Here is a 24,756-nt window from a genome sequence, read left to right on the forward strand (position 1 = left end):
ATCTAGATAATTGTGGTCCGCTTAATGAATTCATTAAACCTTTTAATAAGACTTATCTTTCGATTCGTCCATCGAACCAAATTGTTTCGGCTCAATGAAAGTATAACTGTTACGTTCTATATAAATTGGATGGGCTGCTTCAAAGGTCGTAAATTAAATTCTGCTTTGTTTGTTCTCGACAGTTCTGTCGTATAAGCGGGCAAGAAATAAATACGAGTTCTCTTCCCTTCTTCTTTTTCTTCTTCTTCTTCTATTCTTTCTTTCTTTCTTTTCTTTTTTTATTTTCTCATCATTTCCAATCTATCTTCCCACCACTTTTCACTTTATATACACACGAGTAGCAAAGTACACGTTCTCGCTTCTTACTCGTGCCGTTAATTACTTAATTTCTCTAACGATACACTTTTTCTCGGACGAGTCTTTGTTCCATCAGTAGACGGCGACTCCGGAGTTACGACCCTTAGCACGCCATTATTGCAAGATACTGTAGCGTATTATCGTCGGCACCTTGATGGCCCTTAATAGTTGCAAAGAAAAGCTTTCGAAGACAAGGATCGAGGTAAAACGTAAAGGAGAAAAAAAAGCAAGAGATAGCACGCAGGCACGCAACTCTTCTTGTGTTGTTTAGATTGGTTCTGTTGTATACGAAACTAGACATTTTTTTTCTTTCGATATCATGAAAGCTTATCGTACAATAAGAAAATTAAAGAAAGTAAAACTTGAAATCTCTTTTAGCATACCTCTTTTAACCTTGTAGTATACTCAATATAAACATGACATTAAAAGTGCTATCGTATTTTAATACAAATTTAATCGGAACTAATATCAATGTCTCGTGGTAGAAGAAGTTTAGATCAAAGTTATAAAACTGAAAGAAAGAGATAAAAATAAAAATAGAAATAGAAAGAGATAAAAAAAACAGAAAGAGGGAGAGAGAGAGAGAGAGAGAGAGAGAAAGAAATAGAGAGATAGAGAGAAAGAGATCATTGATTTCTCGAACAAAACAAAAGAGAAATGAAATAACAAGAGATGGCGATACGTCGTTAAATCCCCGAGGCTCGGGATCGTGTATTCCGCCTCGTAATTTCCTCACATTGAAATATACATTGATAATGGCGGAAAGATAGATAGTAGAAGGTCGAAGGTAGGGTATTAAAATCATTCTACCGCGTTGCTACTCTTCCTTCTTCGTCTATGTCGTTCCGTACGCGTATCGCTTTTGATAGTTAATGCGTATTCAATATTTTATGTATTCCGCATAAGTAGGACGAACGGCTCTGTGGCAGGTATTTGCGTTTATTAGCTATAAACCCCCCGCAGGTAGAGCTCACCGGTGCAGGACGACGGATTTATGGGTCGCGGCTTTTCCGCCACGAAAATGGCGGCCCACCTCTGAGTGCCGAGGTTTTGCGCATTACGTGATACTACGTAAAAGCGCTGAAATGGCGTATTCTCTCTTTCTCTTTCTATCTATCTCTCGTCGATACGTCTCCACGAACACGAAGATTGCCCTACGATCATATAATAGCCTTGCGAACGATGCTGACGCAACGATCCTTCTTGTGTTTTACCAGGATCGTCTCTCTCTCTTTACTATATATAATATATCTACATCCTTTACGTCTCTCTTTCGATCAACGAAATTTATGTAATTTTGTATACTACGTTATCGTCTCGTAAATGCTACCATATTTATTTTATATTCAATAAAATACACTTCTATAACATTGCACTTTACTAAAACATTCGCAAGAAAAGAAAGAAATCAAATACGATATTATGAACTATTTTAACTACTCTTTATAGATGGAGAAAAAAGATCAAACGATTATTTTTACATTTATAAGTGTCTATACTTTAGCACGTTTAAGAGAAGATCATTTATCAAGCTTTATATATATGTAAGTACTTAGGTACCTATATAGGTAAAGTTGGATTCTTGCAAAAACCTGTAAGAATCCTTTCCAAGTATCGTTCTCTCACTTCGGCCGTGATCGTTACATTTATTGCCATCGTCGTAGATTTTCTTCCTAACAAGCAAAAATTGCGAACTCCGTTAAGCTTCACAGAGAATCATCAACTTCCGATAACTTTTTTTCCATTTTGTTCGACGAGCTGTTATCCAACAAATTTTACATAATCCTTGGAAATCGAGAGTTCGATTGAAAGAGCGAGTCGACATTATTAAAAAAAAAAGAAAGAGAGAAACAACAATAACGAAATCACAACAAATATTTTCTTCTATAGGATATAAAAGAGATGAAAGGTAGGTAGGGTGTACGAGACGGTCCATAGGGGTATAGGAGTTTTGTTCTCTGTAAAGCATCATTGTGCTAGCGAATATTTTAAGCACGAATACCTCGATCAAAGTGATGTAACACGAGGAAGAAACATGGATGCACGATAAATCGAGATTCATACAAAACGAGCCTGCTATTGTTGATTTACACGCTAAGCTTTTCAACATCTGACAATAAAAAACGGTCTACCCTGTCAACCGGGGTTAGTATCAATGTATGCATACTATTCACCTTTCATTCTCTCGGCTGATTCGTCATATATCGTGAGTCTACAAAAAATTGAACAATGCATATACATTTTATTAACGAAATTTTCAAAAGATTTTGAAATACACAGATTTATTATTTTTAATAATATCTTGATAGAAGATTGTGAGATTAAATTTTACATTATTTTTTATTATATTACAATTTTTATAAATTATTGTATCTGAAACAGATAGTTGTTGGTCTTATTAAAATGGAGCATCGTTTTAAAGTTTAATAAACGACATTACCATTGCACCATCTTTTCTTCGCGATTTCAACTCCTCCCAAAGAACTGGTAGACTCCAATTTTCTGAGCAACTTCTCTGCGTGCGGAACGGTCTCTGCGTTCTCCCTCGCATTATTCGCACAGCATGCACGAGATTTATATTGTATGCCTGCGAAGATCTACGTGAGGTACGTTTTCGCGATATGTGACGTTCCGCGACCGTGCCTACGAATAGATAAGTTCGTGATTTGTTTCGGCGGTGGGATTAATAGATCAAGGGTGATAACTGTTAGCCAGAGACTAGTGTGTTCGTATCAGAATATCGATAAAAGTATCAAAGATCAATATTTTTTGTAGATTCTTTAGATCAATCCTTTCCAGAAACAAAACGGAACAAATAAAATTAAATAAATCGTTCATTAAAGTGTTGAAGACTAATTGTCTCTTATTTGTCTTTCTATTATATATTATTTGCAAACAAATGTTTAATTAACTGTAACACCTTCCATTCTTTTAATATTTTCTATTAAAAAAAAAAAAAGAAAAAAGGGGAAAAGAATTATTTATAATTGGCTTAGAAGATTTAAAGAAGTATATCGGAATATCTGTCATCCGTAGAATCCTTACAAAAGTCACATACTCCGCTTCCTCTTTCTCCCTCTTTCTCTTTCTCATGAAACTGATCTCCTTTTCTAAAGAAAGGTTCGCAAAGACGATCCTATCATTCATCCCATATTCATCCTTGTTTCTTCTCGTTGGTACTCTCGGCTACTATACCGAAACGTGTCTCCCATGTAGAGGAAGTCGAAGTTGAGAGCCAGCGCATCGTGACTTTGGCGAACTTCCAAAGACTAGGAGGATGGAGGGAAAGAGGGCTCGTGTCTCTTGGCCCGTCGGCGTCGCTCAATTCGAACGACGTTGCCATCGTCTTCGTGGCTTCCTCGTCAGCCGACAAAAGAACGAATTTTAATATGGAACATCGAATTACTACGTAACTAAAGTCTATTCGATCGATGAAGTTCCGTTGTTTTAAGAATTACTTTCTGTTTTTTCTTCTTTTGTTTTTTCAGCTTTACTATACAAACATAATCTCGGAAATTCACTAACTAACAATAAGAGGATTATTTTATTCTACTAAGTTGCAGTTTAACACTCTTTTTCTTTCTCACTTTCTCTCTCTCTCTCTCTCTTTCTTTTTCTCTTTATACCTACTATCTCCCGTTACTTTTGTCCGTAATCTCTATTATTTGCGCGCTTACAACGGAGTTTAACGGCGAGCATGGAGGTTCTCGCTCGCGCTTAATTTCCGTAACAACCCGTATCACGGAAGGATAGCTTCATTTTAGCTGCTGATCTCCGACTTCCGGTACCCGCAGAACAACGCCAAGCATTTCTTGCTCATGCCAACGATGTTATGTATTCACAGAGCCGACCTGGAAGGAAGCTCGCGAAAAGAACGACCGAGGAACGATCCTGTCGCTTAAGATGCCGACCACTAACGTTTTACCTTGATGCTTTCGAGCATTATGAAAATGATCTTGATCTTGATTACTCTATTGAGATAGAGTCGAGTACGATATACGAAGTTAACTCTTGTTTAGAATAACAGGGAGATGTTCATTTCAATTTAAAGTATAATTGGAATTATAGAATTAAATTCTGTCCAAAAATTATAAGAACATGCGAGTAAAACGTTTTATATAAAAGACTTGACTCGTAAAAACTTAAATAATAATAATAATAATAATAATAATAATAATAATAATAATAATAATAATAGAACAAACGGAGTCTTTTTCTTAATTTTTGGCCCACTTTTCAAATGAAAGAATAATACGAGTATGAAAAGAAATTTATGACAAGCGTAATAGGATCTAAGCATAAACTAAAAATAAAAAAGCCACGTTTAGAATACTTAGTTGAAGGTCGAATGAAAAAACTAAGTTCCTCCATTCTCTTTCACATAAGTTCATATTCCTTTCGCGCAGCACTACATCAGAGGGCATTCAGGAAACCGCAGGAAGTCCATCCATTGAAAGGGCTGGATTTTCACTCCGGACAATTATTCCGGTAATTAACGTTGGCGGGCCATAAGTACACCGAGCGACCCTGAAGGGCCGAGCCAGCGGAGTTTATTACAAAGATATACGAGCTCCACTGTCCGACACGCTCGCGCTCGTGCGGGCACACGCTTACACGACGACGAAGCCGGTGGCCCGCCTGGAGCATTCGAGCTATTTCCACGGATGATGCATGCCTCGAAAACTATACCGATCGTTTGTACAACGCGATACGTTATCGCGTGGCGGACACGATAAACGAGGTTACGGCCATGATGCGATGGGACAAGAACTTTGAGTTCGTCTTCTCTCTTCTCGGTTGTTCGTGAAAATATATAAAGAAAGAGATAAGAAAAAGATTAAAAGAGAAAAAAGAAAACAAACAAAAAAAAAAGAAAAAAAAGAAAAAAGAAAAAGAAGAGAAAAAAAAGACGAAAAAAAGAAAGATCTCTCGCCGATCTTAAAATTATTATTCGATCGTAATTAAGTCGGTATATATGTACCTACCGTGTTTTAACAGAGCAAGCCGGAAGACGGATCGACGTCGTGTTTTATGAGCGGAGCTTGGCGCGATTCGGAAAGTTTTACAGCCCGGTCACGGAAAATATCCATATTTCTTCCGATAAGCCGCAACGCACGCGCGGCACGGTAGGTAACTAGTTGCCCCTGTTGCCGTACGAAATAGTTTTAATGAATTATTTCGTAGCCTGATGGGAAAATTAACCCGAGGCGACCTTAGGGCGGTGCTAAACCTCGAAAGCCGTCTTCGTTATAAATCGTCCTTTAACTACGACGATAACTACGACGACGACAATAACGACGAAAAGTAAATTCGTTCGCGCTCTAAACGCCTCGGCTGTCAGTCAACCGTTCGTGACACCATTAAGATTCATAACGAGACATCCGGTAAGGTGAAAAGACAAAAGTCAGTCAGCCACATGCGTCTCATCCGATTCGTGCCGATTTGCCGTCTCGAATGTGGCGTTGATCCAAGTTTGGAAAGCGCCACAGCGGTAGCCTCGGTATCGGTTATTCTTACGTCTTCGTGCCAGAGACTTGTGGAGTTGCCGTTGGCCATAGCTTAGGCACAAGTCGAACGTCGTTACGAGTCGATCGGAGAAAAGCTCGTGGTTGGTAAGGGATGCTTTATCTTTGTAAGAGAGAAAGAGAGAGAGAGAGAGAGAGAGAGAGAGAGATAAGGGGAGTCTCTGCAATAAAACGATAAATCAGGCGAACGGAAAAATAAGGGGGTAAAATAGAAAAAGCTTGTAGAGTAGATTTGGAGCCGGGCCAGTCAAAGGCCGACTCCTCGCTCGCGTGTTCACCCTTGCTTTCTCTCTCTTTTTCTCTTTCTCTTCTCTGCCTACTGCTTCTTTCTATCCCGCTCATCCGCCTCTATTTTCTTCGGTACTCTTTCAGCACGCGGTTTCCGCGTTCTCCTTTACCTCTTCGAATCCGTTCACGATGCTCCCACACGAACGAGACTCTCTGTTACACGAGAGACTCGGCTTTTCTCGCCTTTTCCTCTTTCGACGCTTCCCTATTCTCCGTACACCTACCTTCCGAGCCCTTTTATAGAGGAAACCGGGATCTATACACTAGCCCTCCTCACCCTTCCACGATTCACCTCGTAAATCGTAGCCGCGGCAAATAGTTCATAAATAAAAGCCGACGTTCCCGTGGCGTTTTAACTCGAGCTCGCCGGCTCAGAAATAAGTCCCTTGTACTTCTTCCTTCTCTCTCTCTCTCTCTCTCTCTCTCTCTCTCTTTCTTTCTGTCTCACACTTTCTCGTTTCAGTCTCTTCCTTTGTTCCTCTCTTGATCTCTTCTTCCTTCTTCCTTTCTATCTCTCTCTATCTCTCTCTCTCTCTCTCTCTCTTTGCGTCTCTTTACTTATTTCTCGCTTTCTCGCGGATCGATCTCGCGGTTTCCTGTAATCTTTATCTCGTCTCTTGTCTTCTTTCGTTAAATTTGATTTGGATGCTTCTCAAGAGGAGATGCTTCGGACCTTAAATAGCTTCGTTTCGACTAAACGCGTTTTTTAAAGCATACCTGCAATATACTGAGATTCTCGGTACGGTAGAAGTTGCGTTTCAACGCTCGCTTTATTAATTTCACGAAAGGAACTTTGCGTGCTGGTGGAATCGTTCGAATCATATGTTTATAGTACGCGCATTTGAAACTTCATTTCTCCCGAGGGGATTATTTTATTCCTTTCCTTCTCTTTCTCTCTCTCTCTCTCTCTTTCTCCTTCTCTCTCTCTTTCTCTCCCTCACTCTTTCTCTTTCTCTTTCTCTCTCTTACTACTTGCGTTGTCTGCGCGGTAATTATAAAAGTTTATTAGCCGTCAACTCTGCCGGGATAATCTCTCTCTCTCTCTCTCTCTCTCCCCCTCTCCTTCTCTCTGCCCTTTATTCTTTTTTCTTTGAAACGTTAATTAAAGAGAGTGCCGCGGTATTTATTTAGAAATTCTTTGGAGTTTTTAAAATAGTAGAAGTTACCATTTTTAGTCTTACCCCGAAGGAGATATAACTATAAACGTGTTATAATGTGGTGTCTCTGGAAGAACTGGTATTTTTAAAAATTAGTTTTCTTCTTTGACAAACGGGGTTCAACGTTTCTTCTTTCGTCGTCGTCGTTGTCGTCGTCGTCGTCGTCGTCATCGTCGGCTTTAAGAAATGAAAAATGTTATTGCTGTCGTACCTCACGTGACTCTTATCTTACATGATTACGTTTGCGTCTACGATCGTTCTCTTTTATACGTGTCGTTTGTTCGCGAAGAATTTTTGTCATGGTGTACATGTTCCTTTTTTTTTTTTTATATATCTTCCATTCGCCCTCAAACTCCAGATTGATTTTCCTACTCTAACTTTAGCTTTATCTTATAATATAACATCCTATACACATTCGATTTTCTTCATTTTTTTATTCAAAAAATTTCTGTCCAATTGGTAACGAACGATTAATGCAAATTTTATAGCTATGCTACTACAAGCACGTATCCCGATGTAATAACTTGGCTTGTCCGTTGCCGTTTGCAAGCTGTGCACGCTGACGCGATTAGAATTAATTAATTACACCTCCAGTCGATTTTCAACGAATTCCTCTCGACTATCTCTCGGTAAATCCTTCGATCGAAGGTCTTTAACTCGAGAAAATATCTACGTAGGTGATTTCACGTTATTGTCATCCTTTATAATCTTATATCGTGTGAGAAGAAGAAAAAATAGATGGATATATTGATACGATGCACTTTCTTACCGATGGTTACATATATCGAGTCGAAAAACCTATACATGTTAAATCTGAATATTCTAGGACTTGTAGCATGATTTATATGACCAAGTTGTACCGAATAAGGCATTTGTTCAGAAGAACGAAAATTACAGCATATTGAAAAATTAAACAAATCAGAAGAAAAACAATTTCTCATGAGAACGTGAGGTCTTTTATGTGAGATTTAGCGTCGAACGACGAATGATTATATTTTCATTACAATAAATATATTATTCTAGGAGCATGTTGTTCATCATGCTACTAGAATAATATAGAAAATGGAAAAAGATAGAAAGAGAGTTCGTTGGATTCCGATACAAAGCAACTTCGAAATTTTGCGTGATCCTCGCATATCTGCAGTCATTAAGAGGTACCGTGTCGAATTTCACAGGACTCTATTCGACGCACGTACCACTGCGAGTACTTCGAAATGAACGCTTTTATAACGTGCATGGCCTATGTATTCGACTAAAAACGAAAGGTTGAATAAAAATCTGGGCAATCTAATAATTTCAATCATGTAATTCGATTAAACTGTTAACTGTATTGCTCTGTTTCAAAAATGTTGTGCAACCAAAATTAAGAGATGTGGAATATAACAGAATATATACAGCTGTTGCAAAGTTGAATTCAATTATAACGAAAAAAATGATAGTTGGTGTTTTTCTAAAATTAATAATTTTATTGAAGATATTTAAACAAAACCATATGAAAAAAAAGAGTCAAAAACTAACTTTACAACATATATTTTTCAGAATTGTAGGTCAAAAATTAACAGTACAAAAAGAACATTTTTTGCGAGTAGTTTTTACAAACTTTTTCGAAAAATCTCTTTGAAGAAAAACCAACAAAAAATAAAGAATAATACCAGAATAGGAAAGTACAACATCGAATAAGATCGAATAGAATTGAATAGAATCGTACAGAAGCAAATATAGTAGAATGGAATTGAATAAGATTGAATAGGATAGCTATTAAGATCGAATAAGAAAAAATAGAATTGAATTTGATCGAATAAAATCGAAATAAGATCGAACAGGATCGAATAAGCCCGAATAGGATCGAATAATACCAAATATGGTCAAATAGGATCGTAAAGGATCGAATAAGACAATAGGATTGTCTCGGGTCGGCTCCGCTTGGCTCGATCCTATTCGATCTATTCGATCCTATTCGATCCTATTCTATCTTGTCCTATTTATTCCTATTCGATTTCTTTCGGTCCTATTCGGTTTTTTTCGGTCCAATACTCTCATATTCGATCCTATTCGATCCCATTCGATTCCATTCGATCTTACTCGCTTCAATTCGATCCTATCCGATTTTATTCGATCCTGTTCGATCCTATTTGATCTTATTCGATTCTATTCGACCCTATTCTGGTGTATTTCATTTTGTTTCTTTTCAATTGATCCTATTCGATCTTATTTTGGTTCTAATCGATCCTATTCGATTCAAGTCATTCCATGTTCCGTATTATTCGATCCTATTGTTCAAATATATCGATCCAAAAAAATGATCATTACAACAAAATATTATGGTATTAGGGCAAAATTACTTAAAAAATTAATAATAATCATTTAGGAGCTATGAAATTGAGAATGATCGTTTGACTTTAAAGAAAGTTTCCAACTGACTTCTTTTTGGTTTACCTGAAGAAATTTTGATTAGAAAAAAATATCCCGGAGATACGTTGCTTAATATTAAGATGATTAAAGTGAGAGCGATCTGGTGTGGCACGTGGAGGAGTTTGGAGATGAGGACAGGTGAAGATGATGATAAGGAAGAGCCAGAGGGTCCAAAGAAACCGGAAAAGGAGGCCGAAAGTCGGAGGTAGGAAGAAAGCAACTGACGATCGAGAGTTTCGTACGGGCCATCGACTTTCTTTTCCTTCTAGAAACAGGTTTTACCTTCGGAGTATGTTCGACCTTGAAGAATCGATCCGGAAATCGATTCAATTTATGCATGAATTTTTTTGGAGTTTCTATTTTCATTATACGACTGATATATATGTATATATCTTGTATAGTATTTTCTAATATATCTTTTCATTCTAATATTAAAATATTTATTTACGTATATGTCATCGAATCATTTGAAAAATATTTATTGTACATTATAGAAATGAGTTTACTCAAGAATTCGATGTAACGTTCGTATTTTATGAAAAACCCTACCGTCTATCTTTAATCTCACAATTGCATTATTTTTCACAAACGTCCATATTTGTTCTGAAATTTGCGTTTATGTTCGCCAGACGATTACTTCGTACAAAATGTTAGGACACAGGAACGAACTTTCACTGCTCGTTCCACTAACTTCTGACATTCCGGTCCACACGAATTTTCAAGTTTGCGTATTCTCACTTTGGCGAACTTTCTACGCGCGAACTCGCGCATCGTTGCCTCTCCAATTAGTCGTGCTTAATTTCTCAAATTGTTTGCCAGCTTTACTTAGTCTTCCGAGATTCAGGCAATTAAAAAAGAAAGAAAATAAAACAAAGAAGAAATATGACCGAGTTGTCTTCAAGTTGTCATTCATAAATCTTTTACCGGTCGGTCGTAAAATTTTTACTGAAATTTCATCAAATATATTTTTAAAATGATAAAATAAATATGTCATGAGCAAATATTTGATTATGTTTAGGCGACAACATTGTATATGATAATGTCACTTTTACGTAAATCAAATAGTAGCTTTCACACATGAAAATAAAAGAGAAGAGGAGTAAAATCGAGCAAAGCGATTCGCATTACAAAACGACGAAAAAAAAAGAAGAATAATGCGCAAAAGGAAATGGGAGTACTCTCGTTTCGAGAAACATAAGGATCGGATAATGAGAGAGTATTGAAGTATTCATGGAAGACGACGAGCGTCAAAAGGCCTTGCACTTGGGTTCTTCTCCAAAGCGCACGTTACTTCGCTAGAAAAAAGGAAACCAAGAAAGAGAGAAAAGAGACGAGAGTAAAGGAAAAGAGGAAAGAAAAAAACGACGGTCCTAGTTATTTCGGATTAAAAAAAGAAAAATATAAAAAAGGTACTAGTAGCATTTCTAGGAGAAGACGCACGTAGTCTCGATAGACAAGCCTTCACTAAATCGTTTTGTGAAAGACAGCGTTCCTTTGGATCCGCTTCTCTTGCTCGCTCAGAGATCCATCTAAAACGGGGATCTTTCGATTTAAAGTCTCCCCAAACGTCACGATGAGAGCAGCTACGCCGATGGGAGCTTCAGTGGCAGAACCGTTACTCGCGATGGTGGATACGAAGAGGATAGGAAACGTAGTTTCGTTTGCTTGTGAGGCCGCTTCTGGATAAGAAAGAAACAGAGAGAGAAAGAGAGAGGGAGAGTGCGAGAGAGAGAGAGAGAGAGAGAGAGAGAGAGAGAAAGAGAGAGGGAGAAGGAGAGAAAGTCGAGGAAACGAAGAAGAGAAAGAAAGAAAGCAAGCAAGCAAGCAGACTGGCAGGCAGAGGAGGCTCTTTTCGCCTTTTCTGGAATTTTATCTGTCTGGAGAAGGATACCTCCGTCTTAAAGGGTACGCGAGACGAGGGGTGGAAAAGAAGAATAAGAAGAAGAAGAAGAAGGAGGAGGAGGAGGTGGAGGCTATAAGACCGGCCCTCTAAGATAAGGCAAGACGCGGATAGGAGTTCGTCCGTCACTGCAACGAAATTCCGTCCGCAATCTCCGAAGGAATCTTTGCTATCCGGGTAGCCACCGGGTGCTCAAGCAACAACCCTGCTCTCCTACGGCCTCGTTTCGACCCTCAACGTTGCTCGCGTACTCCAGAAAAGACGCGCAAGGGTGGGTCAGCTGGAGGGTGAACGTTAGCGAAGACGAGGATAAAGAAATAAGAATGGGAGAAAGAAAGAGAGAGAGAGAGAGAGAGAGAGAGAGAGATGTTCACAGTGGTGAGACGAAGAAGACTCGATAAAGTAATAGTTTCATTTTACGAGGAGAGAACCTAGCTAGGATCCTTCTGCTCCTTCTCGAGCAGAGCAATCGACTACTCGCGATTCGCGTTCCTTCATTGTTTCCAACATCTTGGAACTTCACCTTACTTTTAGCACCTCTTATTTCTACGACATAAGACGAAATACGGAAATTAAATGACGCTCCATTCTCATCTCGGCTCGGGAGGAAAAATAATGCAATATTTTGTTCGATTTTTAAACCGACGAGTATTAAGAATTTTAAAAAGTACATAACGAGCCGATTAAAAATTCACTCTGATCTTAGATAGTTCTCTCGGTCGACGTCTAATGCGATCTAATACAATTGTGTTACACGATCGCTATCATACATTTCTCTCTGGTTACCTACAGTTCGATTTTTACGAGAAACATCCTTGTCGGTCGATTAGTCGCTATTAATGGCGCCATTGTTTTCACGACTTCTTAATGCCGACGATATAAACGTCGCGATAATTACTTCCTGAGAGAAGTAATAAGAGAACCGAATTTCCCTTTCTCTCTCTCTCTCTCTCTCTCTTCCTCTCTCTTTTAAGGAAATCGATGCGCCGGATTTAGTCTTTACTGGATCATAAATTCTTGAGATTTGCATACTGTCCGATTCGAAACAAGGTCGTACATGAGCTGGTTGTGTAACGAGAGACTGCTTTCTGAGTTTATACCGATCGTATACACAGGAATACGATATCTTGGATGGTTAATTAGGTATTGAATTATCGTCGGAGAAACCGTCTAGTCTTGATTCAAATTCTAGGATAACACACGCACACAAGGTAAAAAGAAAATCGCATAACGTTAAATCAAGCATTCGACGATTACCGTGCATTTTCAATGCACTTTTTAACCTACATTCGTTAGCCATTTTAAAATCGCACTTTAGGGATTTAACAAAGCATAAAGCGATCGAGCTTTCACGATTTAACTTTGCTATGAGATTCTAATTTTTATGACTTTATTATGCCAACGTGGATAATCGCTCTCAAGAGGGAAACGTTATCTTTCCTGGTTAATGTTTCATAACATTAGCTCACTTAGCACGAGTAACGATTAATAATTTTGTCCTTTTTCTACCGACTTTCGAGTTCGTTCAACTCGAAACATGATCTATTTTCTCGTAGCTCCTTAAATCCTATCGAGTTTCGAGCCCTTAGGCTACACGTTAGCATGTTCGGAATATTTTGTTCTTTATCCAAAAAAGAGTAAAGTTATATTAAAGGATTTTAAGTATTGCATACACGTTTCTCCCGTTTCGAACAATTGCTTTGCCTGTATCAAACGTTCGCTAGAAAGAAACCATGTCGAAACACTCGGACTCGAAGATTCGAAGAAAGTATTTTCGGTGCGTGCCGTGTCGTTTGAACGTTTTGCGCGTGACCGGAGTTGGATCTTGTCTTTCTTTTTCCTTCTCTTTCCTTTTTCCTATATTCTGTCCTCCTTTCACCGGTTCCATTCGAGATCCGGAAAGAGGAGATGATGCGTAGGTATTACGCGTCTTCTCCAAAGAAGATAAGAGACCTGAAGCTTCGTGCGTAAGCAAATAATACGCCTGGTATTTCACTTTCTCCGATCGTTGAGGCATTTCTATTTGAAAAAAAAGTGAACGAGCGAAGAGAGTCATGAAGATGTTATCGATTTCTTTTTTTTAATCGCACATGGAATAAAATAGAAGATCTGTTATTTTCATTCAAAGAATTTTTCTCTCGTATCCAAAATTCTTGAGTTCTTTTAAATCTCGTAAGTTTCGTGCGATTGGAAATTTCAAAATTAGACATCTTCAAAGGGGAAAAGAAGGAAATGTGATTTTAAAAATATCGAGATCGGGTCCTCCCTATTCACTTTAGGACGTGTACATCCATACTAAGCGAGTATAAGTAAGAGCTCGTTACTAAGGAACGGATCATTGAGCGGTAGGAGACTTTGTTCGCGCATCGATCTCGTCAATGCACCGACTCAAACCCGATTTCACGCTCCGTATCATCGACTAACGGAAGGGTCGAGAAATCTGGACAGTCTGGTTACGGTTAAGATGAGATAGGCTTCTCAGGCCAACCCTTGGCCGGTCCTTCCTTCGTGGACTCATCTCGTTAGATCGTCGAATTAATTGAGATGCGTTTGAGAAATCGAATCGTCAAACTTTCCTTTCCTGAGTCGAACGAATGTCCAACCAGGCGACCATCCAAAATGGAAACGAAATAATAATAAGAGACACGAGGGAAAACGTTGCGGTGAGATGTATATACGAGTTCGAGTTTATGGGCCGCTCTTTAAATCGAAAACGTTAGTATTCTACTAGTATAGAAGTTTTCGAGACGAACGATCGACGGCAAAGGAGGCATTAGCGGGGTTATTTTCTTCGTTGGATCGTTCTTATTTTATGGAGCCTTTATTCAAAAGTAGTATACTCGACGAGAAAACTTCTTTTCTACGTATTTCTCGAGGAAGTTGAATTTAAGGCGATTAAATTTTGATGTTCCTCGTAGACCATGTGTTCCGTAGAGATGGAATTATTTCGTAGGTATATTCTAAACACGTTCGATCGAATCTTAAATCTTAGATCCCTCAATTTACATTATTGCTATACATTTTTTTTCAAACCAAGAAATCGTACGAGCTAAATGGAGATGAAAAAAGAAGAAAAAAAAAAAAGAAAAAGGAAAACGCAACGGTGTTCCGTTCGAACTAGATTAAAGATTACACGTCCCTAAAAAGATCTCTGGAATAATGTTACAGCCGATGCGTATGTGGGCCGCAAAAGGGCCTCAGGGAGTGTGTCAGGAGCCTCTTCGCGAGTGAATGGCACTTTGACTCACCAATAAGAAAGCGGTCCAAACTCTTGAGATATTCGAAATCGAATTGGTTCTACGCGACGAGCGTGAATTTCATCGAAAAGTATCATTGAGAAACGATTTGTTCCGCGTTTTATTTCTGTCTCGAGTCGGTTCGATGATTCACGTATTTTACGCAACGCGCGAACTCCCCGACATCTTCTCAACACGTTTAATGAATTTTCATTAGCGCAGCCAAGCTCGACTTTCAATTACGAAAGAAGACGACGAAGAAGAAGAAGAAGAAAAAGGAAAAGAAGAGTCTTTCTCGTACGTATCGTAATAATATGTCTTCATGCTTGGCGACCTGTGAAATGATCTAACTCCATAATCGTTACTTTCCTATTTTCATTATATCATTTCGTCGTTAATCTATTCGAAACTAGAAAGATAGAAAATTGTTAAAATATTCAAACGACGATTGCCTCTTCATCTCGATCAAAAGTATGATCATGACGGTAGACAATTCGATACAATTATTATAGAGTTTGTCTTATTCCCAAATGCAATACAGATTTAGTTTACTTTGAATACACACACACACACACACACACACATACATACATATAATAAGAACACTGTTATTCGTCAGCGAGACGCTTCGAGTTGGCTTCGAAGATGCATGTCCTTGGAATCCGACGACTTCGTTTCGTTTTCGCGTTGGCATTGCATCAACCAGGATGCAGAATGCATAGTAATGGCACGCGTGTTCTCCTAGCCGGTACTGTCTAAGAAAGACATTGTCGATTCAACGAGGAGAGAACTGTTCGAAACGAAAGTTCACGTACACATAGCTCAAGTTGCGTTGTCATCGGAGAAAGAGCAAGAGAAAGAGAGAGACAGATAAAGAAAGAAAGACAGAGAGAGAGAGAGAGAGAGAGTACATTTCTCTGATACGAAATTCCATGGATGCAGAATCCACCACTGTGATATCAGCACTAGCTAGCTTGCTCCTGATGCTACCTCTAACTCTCTTTCTCTAGCTCTCTCAGTGGTTTTCTTCCTCCCTGAATGTTGTTGCACGATGCTATTGCCGCTTCTAATGCGCATCCGCTTTTTGCGTTTTCGTAGGAGAGCACGTCTGTTGAGGTCGACTCGTAAATACTCCTCGTTGTTCTCTATCTCCGCTTTCTCGTATTTATAATACACATATAATGCACGTAAAACAGAGAACGCACGTGCGCATAATACGTTCGCGAACTCTCGAGATGCCTGTACGAAGAATCAACACCCACTTTATAATCCTCTTTCACCGACATGGGTAGAGCTAAAGTCATTGATATCAGACTTCGTATTAATTAATAGTCTACGAAAATACATTCAATAGATCATTCAAAGTATTTTACATTCCATTGTATTTCTTTGAATAACGTCGAAAGATTTTCTATTCGTTGTTTTCTTTTGTTTATATCATTTCGTATTGTTATAAAGAAAATTATATTATTATAATTTCATTATTATTATTATTATGAGATATTGTATAATGATGCGGAAGGCTCAATGTTTAAGAGAGTCGATTTTAAAGTCCATCGAACACATATACCTCATGAGATAAGGATTTATGAAATATCGAGAAATCGATCCTATTAAATCAATAGTACTGAAATATGTAGATAAAAAGAGGATATTTTTCCTATTAAAATGGTTTTCGTTTCAAGTTTTTACGACTTTTAGTTCCGTAGATATCGTCTTAGGATTATTGCCATTCATAATTTGATAGTAATAGTAATAGTAGTAGTAGCGAAAAATGTGTTTATGGCGCACAACTGGATAAGTGCGTAAATTCCAAGAATTTTTATAGGTCAATGTGTCAGCTTTCAAGATATTATATAGATCAATGTCAATACAAGTATTTTTTACTTAAATTAAAATATTTCCGGAACGAAAATTAAAGAAGGCAGACTCGAAATGAAAACTATTTTTACAGATTTTTCTCTATTTTCTCGTTATAACTAATCGTTATAAACAATTTCTTCTAAACAATTTTTTATAAGAAACTTCTTTTGAATAATTTCGATAAACAACGTAGTATGTTTACAAACATTTTGTTATAAAAAAATTGGTATAAACCCTTCCTTTGCATCGACAAAGTATTTCTCTTGGCTTATCTCGGCAACAAATCGCTATTTGCATTCCAAGGCATTGCGTTTGGATACACGTGAACGGCAAGAAGAGGCAAGGTAGAAGAGCCAAGATAAAATTTCTTAAAGGCAAAGATGAGAAATTCTCTCGCATAGAATACTTCCTCCAGCTATACCTTCTTCATCTTCGTCTTTGCTGGAGTTCTTTTCACCGATCCTTTACCACTACCTCGACTATCATCGAAATCTACTTTTATAGTCGCCTGGAAGACGCAAACTTTTGTCTTAAGGGGGCGAAATTCAAATTCGCTTTTAAAAGAAAAAGCCGGCTTCATTTCATGATCAGTGCTAAGGGAGAGTAGGCATTTAAGAAAAAAAAAAAAGAGAGAGAGAGAGAGAGAAAAAATTCGATCCTTATTGACACTTCTTTTTATGATGTTCTTTTAGATTAGAGTATTAGTTCTACGAATTTTATAAAATCATATATTTAAAAATAATTTTACAATCTAGATTATAATACTGTACCGTAATTCTATTAATTAAAATTATAAAAATAAACAGAATGGAATATATTTCGTTTCTTCTTATATTAAGAGTATCTATATATAATAAAATGACAGATTTTTCATAAAATTAGATCAAGCATGTAACAGTCAAAGGTCAAGGACTAAAAATAGTCAAATCCGGAAATAGGCAATATCTAGCTGTTGTACGATTGCAACTATGAGCACGTGTTGAGAACGCAATTTCTTTGTATTAAATTCTGAAGAGCTCAGGAGAGTTGATATGCGATATAATGCATTTCATTATTTCGATAACTTATAAATAATGTATTTGACTGACTGAATTATAATAGTTTCGTAAATTACGGTATTAGTGTACTGTTACTTGTATTGGCTATCTCTAAGTTAATGATAACAAGTTTTACAACAAGACTTAACGAACTGTTTGAGATCGAAAGCTTTGAATAGAATATGTGAATGCTTTTGATGAACTATCCAGAAAAACGATCGTGAAATTAGAAAAGGGAAAGGTAAAGGAGTAATTTCTATGAAAGTGTGTACGAAAAGGAATAGAATCGCTTATTGATAGTAGACTTGGCTGAATAGTTAATTCGAAGTATTTAAGTAATAGCATAGTGTGATTCTTTGTACGAAGTGATCACACTGCTTCATGAATGAAAAACAAAATATTTTAAGGATAGATTCCAGATAAACGCAAACTATATTGGGCTTAATACATTTCAGAGGATTACGAGTTTAATTAAAAGTGTTTAAGATTCGAACAATAACGAATATGTTCTTTATCTTACTGCATCTTATTACCGAGCGTCCAACGAATTCTCAAGAGTAAATATTCTGTGTAGTGATATATGAAAAGATATATGATATTGAGAAAAAGCTATGTGAATCGTCAAAGGTATACGTGTGCGCGTCAATACCAGCATCCTTTGAGCAATAGGTAAGTACTTAAGATACTGTGGAACACTCAGAGGCTCCTCTTCTTCTTTGTAGCATTCGAAGTAGTTTCGTTTCTCGCATCGTCGACGACAAATCGCAATTTGCATTCGAAACCAATGCGCCTAGGACACGTGTCCGAGTAGGTTCGGATGGATCGAAACAGGATTCCCTGAGGGCGAAGGTGAGTCTCTTTCTGTCTCTCTCTTTCTCTTTCTTTCTTTTTCACTTCATTTTGCTTCGCTTGTCTTTCGTGTCCACTTTGACGCGAGTACAGCATTTTTCTGTTCTTTTTTTTCCTTCGTCCGCTTGTTTTTCTCTGTCCATCAGTTTGTCTCTTTCTCTCGTGTCTCCATTCAGCGACGAGTGATCGCAATTGGCGACCGACCGGATTTTCCGGAGAAAGGAACTACTACTACCGGCGCCTTCGTCCACAGACCGGAACGAATCGTCTTTTGCACGCAGCATCCCATCCCTCGATGTCTCCTCCTCTTTCCTCCACCCCTTTCGATTCTTCCTCCACGCCTCGTAATCGCTCAACGAGTCGCCGATCGAGAGATTTATCTCGCGAATGGTTTAGAAAGTGCAATCGTGCTCGCGACTTCTCGTGACTCTCGCGATGACGTGCGTTCCTTTTTATCTATCTATCTTTCTTTATTCTCGAGAAGAATAAGGAGAAAAGATTTCTTCGAAAAGCTAGAAAACCCGCATTTCTATTCTTACGAACATTTTACAATTGATTAAATATTTTTATATTCTCTTTAAGTACCTTTGATGTATTATATTATTTAGATACTGAAATGAATACATTTTTGTTCCCGTTTTCTAAAAATTTTCACCCATAAGGATGATTAAAAGTAAATGAAAATGATTCATTCGTTGAATGTTAAGAGAAACGTAGAAAGCTTATCCAATAATATTTCGAATATAAATTTTCGAAGATCATTATATATATATAACATTTAATAATATCTTGAAACTTTGAAGAGAGCAAAGTAGGGACCATCGAATAAATGATGATATTGAAAGGCAAGCGAAATAATGGCCGGTCACGATGCATAACCAGTGCTATATACAAGTTCAAGCGACAAGGACGCTTTCACAAGAAGACTTCGACGGTCGCTTAAGGTTAACCGCCGTACCATCAAGATCTTGCCTTTGTTCTATACAACGAACAGATTGTAAGATCCTTCGGGTATTTGCTAAGGCCGATTAAACCTTAATGACCAACATTTATTTCAATTAGGATGCATGCGAGCATGCTAATTAATGTAATACTCTTGGCTCGGATACGATATGGTAATTATGACGTCGTACAAGAAATTATAACTTTACGCCGGTCATCTAACGTTCATTTAGTCTCTTAGAAGTGTGTATTCAAGGGTGTATTCATCAAGTACTTCGTTTAATAAATCTAAGGAACTTCCGTTTCTGAATTATACTACGTTTTATTACTATTTTCTTACAAAAAGATGTTGAGAATAGATCCTTTGAGTTATTCCTCATCGTTCAAAATATAATCTTTCAAACAACAGAAATAGATGACCGAATAATACATAGTTATAAGCGTACGAAAATACGGAGAAAGAGAAATGCGAATTTTCCTCTCAAATCGAAATATCCTTGTCGAATTTCATTTTTCGGACGTTTCCTATATTCTTTGAATCTATCACGAATGTCTAATAAATTTACACAGCTGCCGATCGATGTGCCATAGTCGCAGTGGCTTTTACCTTCCGATCTATCCTCTCTCTTTCTCTTTCAACTTATACTGTCCAATTGCCTTAACCTTTGCTACGATTCTATAATGAGTTATTGAAATTTATCTTATATCGAGTTATTGGAATATTACAAAAGATATAAAATATTTTAAATAGAGACCCGTACAAAATAGAAAGCATTAATTATTAATTACTTATTATACATATTGTATGTATACGCATAGATACAGAATAGACGTATATAAACGTGGAAGAAGATTTTTTTTAAGCGGCGGATCCCACGCTCGGAATTCAGTCTCTGGAGAAAGTGTACTCTTGATCGGTCGGCTCTGAAGACGAAGCCTGTCCGCAAGAATGTATGTTAATGACCTGCTACGAACGTTCGCTACGGGAAGACTTATCAAGAACGTAGCGGATGTTCTTTTACTCTGAAATGTGAATCCTCCAATCTCCTTTTCTTTTTTTTTATGCACATCTAGTCACTTACGAGAATTTCATTGTAAGCAATTCTTGAAAATAGATCGCGGACTTATTGGATTTTTTCCATTATAAAAGCACATTGTCGCTGACGTTTTCATTTCTTCATTTCTTTTTCTCCAACTTCCAAATAAATCAGAGAACCAATTTTTGATTATTTCCAGATTATTTCCAATTATTTCCAGAACCGATTATACCTACCTTCGAGAATGGGGCTAATTGAACCATGATCTGAGTTGCAAAATAAGCAAGATTTCACTCTGTGATTCATCCTACGAACGTTGGATCACAGGTGAAAACTTTGTATGACGTCTTTCGTTTAAATTGCAGATGTTCCGATTCCGGTATCACAGGAAACAGATCCTGTTTAAGGCTTTGAAAAAGTTAACAGAGAATTGGTATTCATTCTGAGAGTCACTTCTGGTATGCATTCGTCTCTCAATATATTTTTTTTTTCTATGTATTTATTTCCATTCTATAGAGAATGGTCAGTTTGTGGTTGCTTTCGATTTCGAGACACGTTAGAACGCACGTCGTTATAAGATATACGAGATTGTAAAATAATAATGGACGATCTTTTGCGAGTTCGTTAGACCTGGAGAATTACGTTAGTTCGTAGTAGTAGTAGTAGTAATAGTAGAAGGAGCAGAAGCCATAGTGGTTGCGTAGTGTACAGTAGTAACATCAGTAAGTATCTCTTTCTCTCTGTGTGTAAATGGAGCAAACGACGATTCACCGTGTCTCGCGTTACCGTTATGATCGTTCCGCTATTACGCGATGCGACTCGTATTATGCTTAGATTTCGCTCTTAGTAAAGAACTTAACGTGCAGTTCGAACTCTCGTACCGATAATTATTATTATATCGATAGTTGGAAACTCCTAAAAAGAGATTGGCAGAAATTATTCTGTAAATAGATATTTTCGAATAAGTATTCTTAAAAAAAAGAAAAAAGAAAAGAAAAGAAAAAACTCGTCACGTTTAACTTTCCTTGCAATTTATAATTATCAGAATGAGGCTGAAAGGATAATGAACATAATGCAGAATCCCATTTTTATACTATAAACGCATCGTTTCGTGATTTCTGTAATAAAAAGAATAAAGTTTCAATGTGTGGGCGAGGAGGTGAAATTAACAGGAGGGGTAAAAAAGAAGGAGGAGAGGAAGGGGCAGAGAAAACTCGATTACAGAGTAGCTTTCGACGAGCCGACCGCTATAACGAGTTCTTTCGCGAGCAACTACTGTGCTCGAAACACGTGAATCGATGCATTTAAAACGGTGTTTTCGCCTTATCGTTCCGGTTCCTTGACAGTTCCATTTTTGTTTCGAAAAACAAATGAACGTCAGGACTACTCAGGATACTTTTATGGAAAATCATCAAAAATCATTAACGATCCATTGAAATATTTTACGAATATATTTCGATGTTTTGTTGTTTTAATAGATCTTTGTAGTAAATTTTTACGAATTCATCTGAATAAGTACGATTTTTTAAATATAAACTTTACAGATGACACAACGAAGAAAAACATAGAGGATAAAAAAGAAAAAGTAAAGATATTATGTAAGGGTCCAGTCTAAAGTCCAGAGAGGACTTTAATGATGCGATTAAGCGCTTCCTGATCTTGAAAAAGTTTTCAGTACCGTGAACTTTTTTATGCTTCTTCAAAGATCTCCGAGTATTACATTCTCAGCCTCGTTGTAATGCCACTCTGCATGAAAGTCAATTATTATCCTATGCCTTTGCATTCAGTGACTCCATAAACGAAGGATTTATTCACTAGGTATATATTCTCTGTTATATTTATGCGAATAACTTCTAAGAACGGCTTCTCCTCGACCTGGAACTACCCTGAAAGAGAAATAACGCTGAACGGAGATCAACGACAAAGCTCAAAATGCGGGCATAACTCGTGGAACTTAAACTTCTTTTTAAATGTCGTATCTTCCTCATACAATAGAATATTCAACATTCGGTAAAATATACCTTCACCGTTCCGCATCAATATCGAAATAGTTAAGTACGTTTAGATCAAAAAAGAGTCAAGCAAGAAAATATCACAAAAACTGAGTTGTCCAATTATGGAAAGATTTCGGAAGTTCCTGACAATGAAAGATAATGAAAAAGTATTCTAATTCTCGAGTCATTCAATTCAAAGGTAGAAGTATAAAGACAACTACAGAAGATGTTATTGGTAAGAAAAGATAGATGATAAATTCTAGTAAAACACGAACTTGTTGTAAACTTTCTCCGTTAATGGTCGACATCAAGCCAATTTCGCGCCCACATCGTTACCTGGTGTAACATCGAAGACGAAAACAATACGATGAAGTCAGAAAGAGAAAGAGAAAAAGATAAGGAAGGAAGAAGAAAGATGAGAAGAGATAGAATAGGAATAAAGATTCTTCTAATCGTTGTGAACTATCAAAGAAATATGGTACACGAGATCTATTACGAAGAAATCGAGTATTTTCACTCTTCCAGTTTCAATTCTTTTTTTTTTTTCAAAAGAAAAATTGAACATGAATTTGAACATGGATCGATGTAAATCGTTCGGATGTATAAAAGCGAATTAACGCCACGCGACAATAATCGATGTTCGATAAATAACAAAAATTAACAATAATATCGAGGGTATTTCATCTTTATCCACAGTTGGTACTTCGGTAAGAATGGAGATTATAAAACGGACACGTAGTATTTATATCCCTTCGCCTTAGTCGCAAGCACGATCTATCATCACTCGTTCTACGGGGTAAAGATTTCGAGATTCACCTTTACTCCTATCCTCCTACTTCATTAGAGCCAGAAAATCTTGCGAAAAAGTGATCGTCGTGCTGCTGGTTGCGTATAGAATCTCTATCTATTTATCTATCTCTCTTCCTTTTCCTTTTCTCTCTTGTGATAGCTAAGAAACGATCACTGTTTAATGAACACTTGTTCTATTTGCGTCTGTCAGAAAGTTAGACAAGATGGAAAGAACATAAAACACGAAGAAAAGGAGGGGAAGAAGGAGGAAGAAAAAAGAAGTACGAAATTATGGAGGTAGGGCGTGAAACGAGCTGGCTATAACGTACTCTCTCTTACAACAGAAAGTGAATGAGTGCGAAAGAGAAAAAGAAAAAGAGAGAGAGAGAGAGAGAGAGAGAATACTAGCAAACTAGGAAACTAGAAAGAAAGAGAGAGAAGAGAGGTCAGGGCGAACAAGCGTGCAAGCCGAGTACTCGAAACACCGAATTCTCATCGTTGCATTGTGATGCGCTCCCGCGTGTCTCGTTTCATCGGTGGCTCGGTTACGGAAGCGCGGCCGTATTACGAAAATTTGCCCGTTCCTTTTTACGACAACGGATTTATGGGAGGAAAATAGCACCGACGGGTGCATCCTTTTTCCCGAGAACGCCGCGAGAGCCCAGGCTTTTCCTGCCTCTCTTTCGTTGTTCGTTCATAAAACAACGAGCGTGCACTCTTCCGTGCACGACCGGTACCTCCTCCTCCTCCTCTTCTTCCTTCTCCTCTTTCTCTTCTTTCTCCTCTTCCTCCTCCTCTTTCCCCTCCTCTTCCTCCTCCTCCTCCTCCTCCTCCTCCTCCTCCTCCTCCTCCTCTTCAGCTTCTCTGACGTACCACCCTGCTACAACACCAGACACCCGCTTTCCCAGTTTTTGACCATTTCATTCTCTCGTTACACGCTTGCTTTGCCCTGCAGTCACGAGCGTCCGTCAATTTTTACCGCTTCTTCGTTACTCGTTTCCATCTACGTACATATACTAGCATTAATTTAGGTAGATCGTATGTATGGATTTATGTGTGTATGTATATTTTACGTAGGACTTGATCAGCGATTAACTCGTTTCTCATTTTACCGAAAATTCTCTTTTTCTTTTGTCGCTCGAATCGTCCTTTGTTATTTTGATAATCCAACGGACGTACATCGGTTATCCCGACTGACAAGGATAATATTCGTCATTTTCTTTTGCCTGAAATATTGCGGAAAGATAATAAGATTACATTGTTGGATATACGCAAAACACATATTGATAGATATCAAACATTTAAGAAGAAAATTTCCTTTCCTAATATTTATTTTGCGTTTGAGTGTAGGAGTTGTGTCATTCCATTTT

General features: G+C 37.7%; 1 protein-coding gene across 6 annotated transcripts in view; it reads left to right on the plus strand.

Moving 5' to 3' along the window:
• Positions 1-24,756, plus strand: part of LOC127062100 (uncharacterized) — an 85,819-nt gene that overhangs the window by 3,446 nt on the left and 57,617 nt on the right. The window contains exon 3 of one of the 6 annotated variants that reach the window (XR_007781064.1): positions 3,574-4,185. The exons of the other annotated variants lie outside the window; for them this stretch is intronic. The gene's annotated coding sequence lies outside the window, so the exon portion shown is untranslated. Of the gene's footprint in view, positions 1-3,573; positions 4,186-24,756 lie in introns of those variants that run through there. 6 annotated transcript variants of the gene reach the window in all.

This window comes from Vespula vulgaris, chromosome 3, assembly GCF_905475345.1.
Source record: "Vespula vulgaris chromosome 3, iyVesVulg1.1, whole genome shotgun sequence".
Taxonomy (NCBI): Eukaryota; Metazoa; Arthropoda; class Insecta; order Hymenoptera; family Vespidae; genus Vespula; species Vespula vulgaris.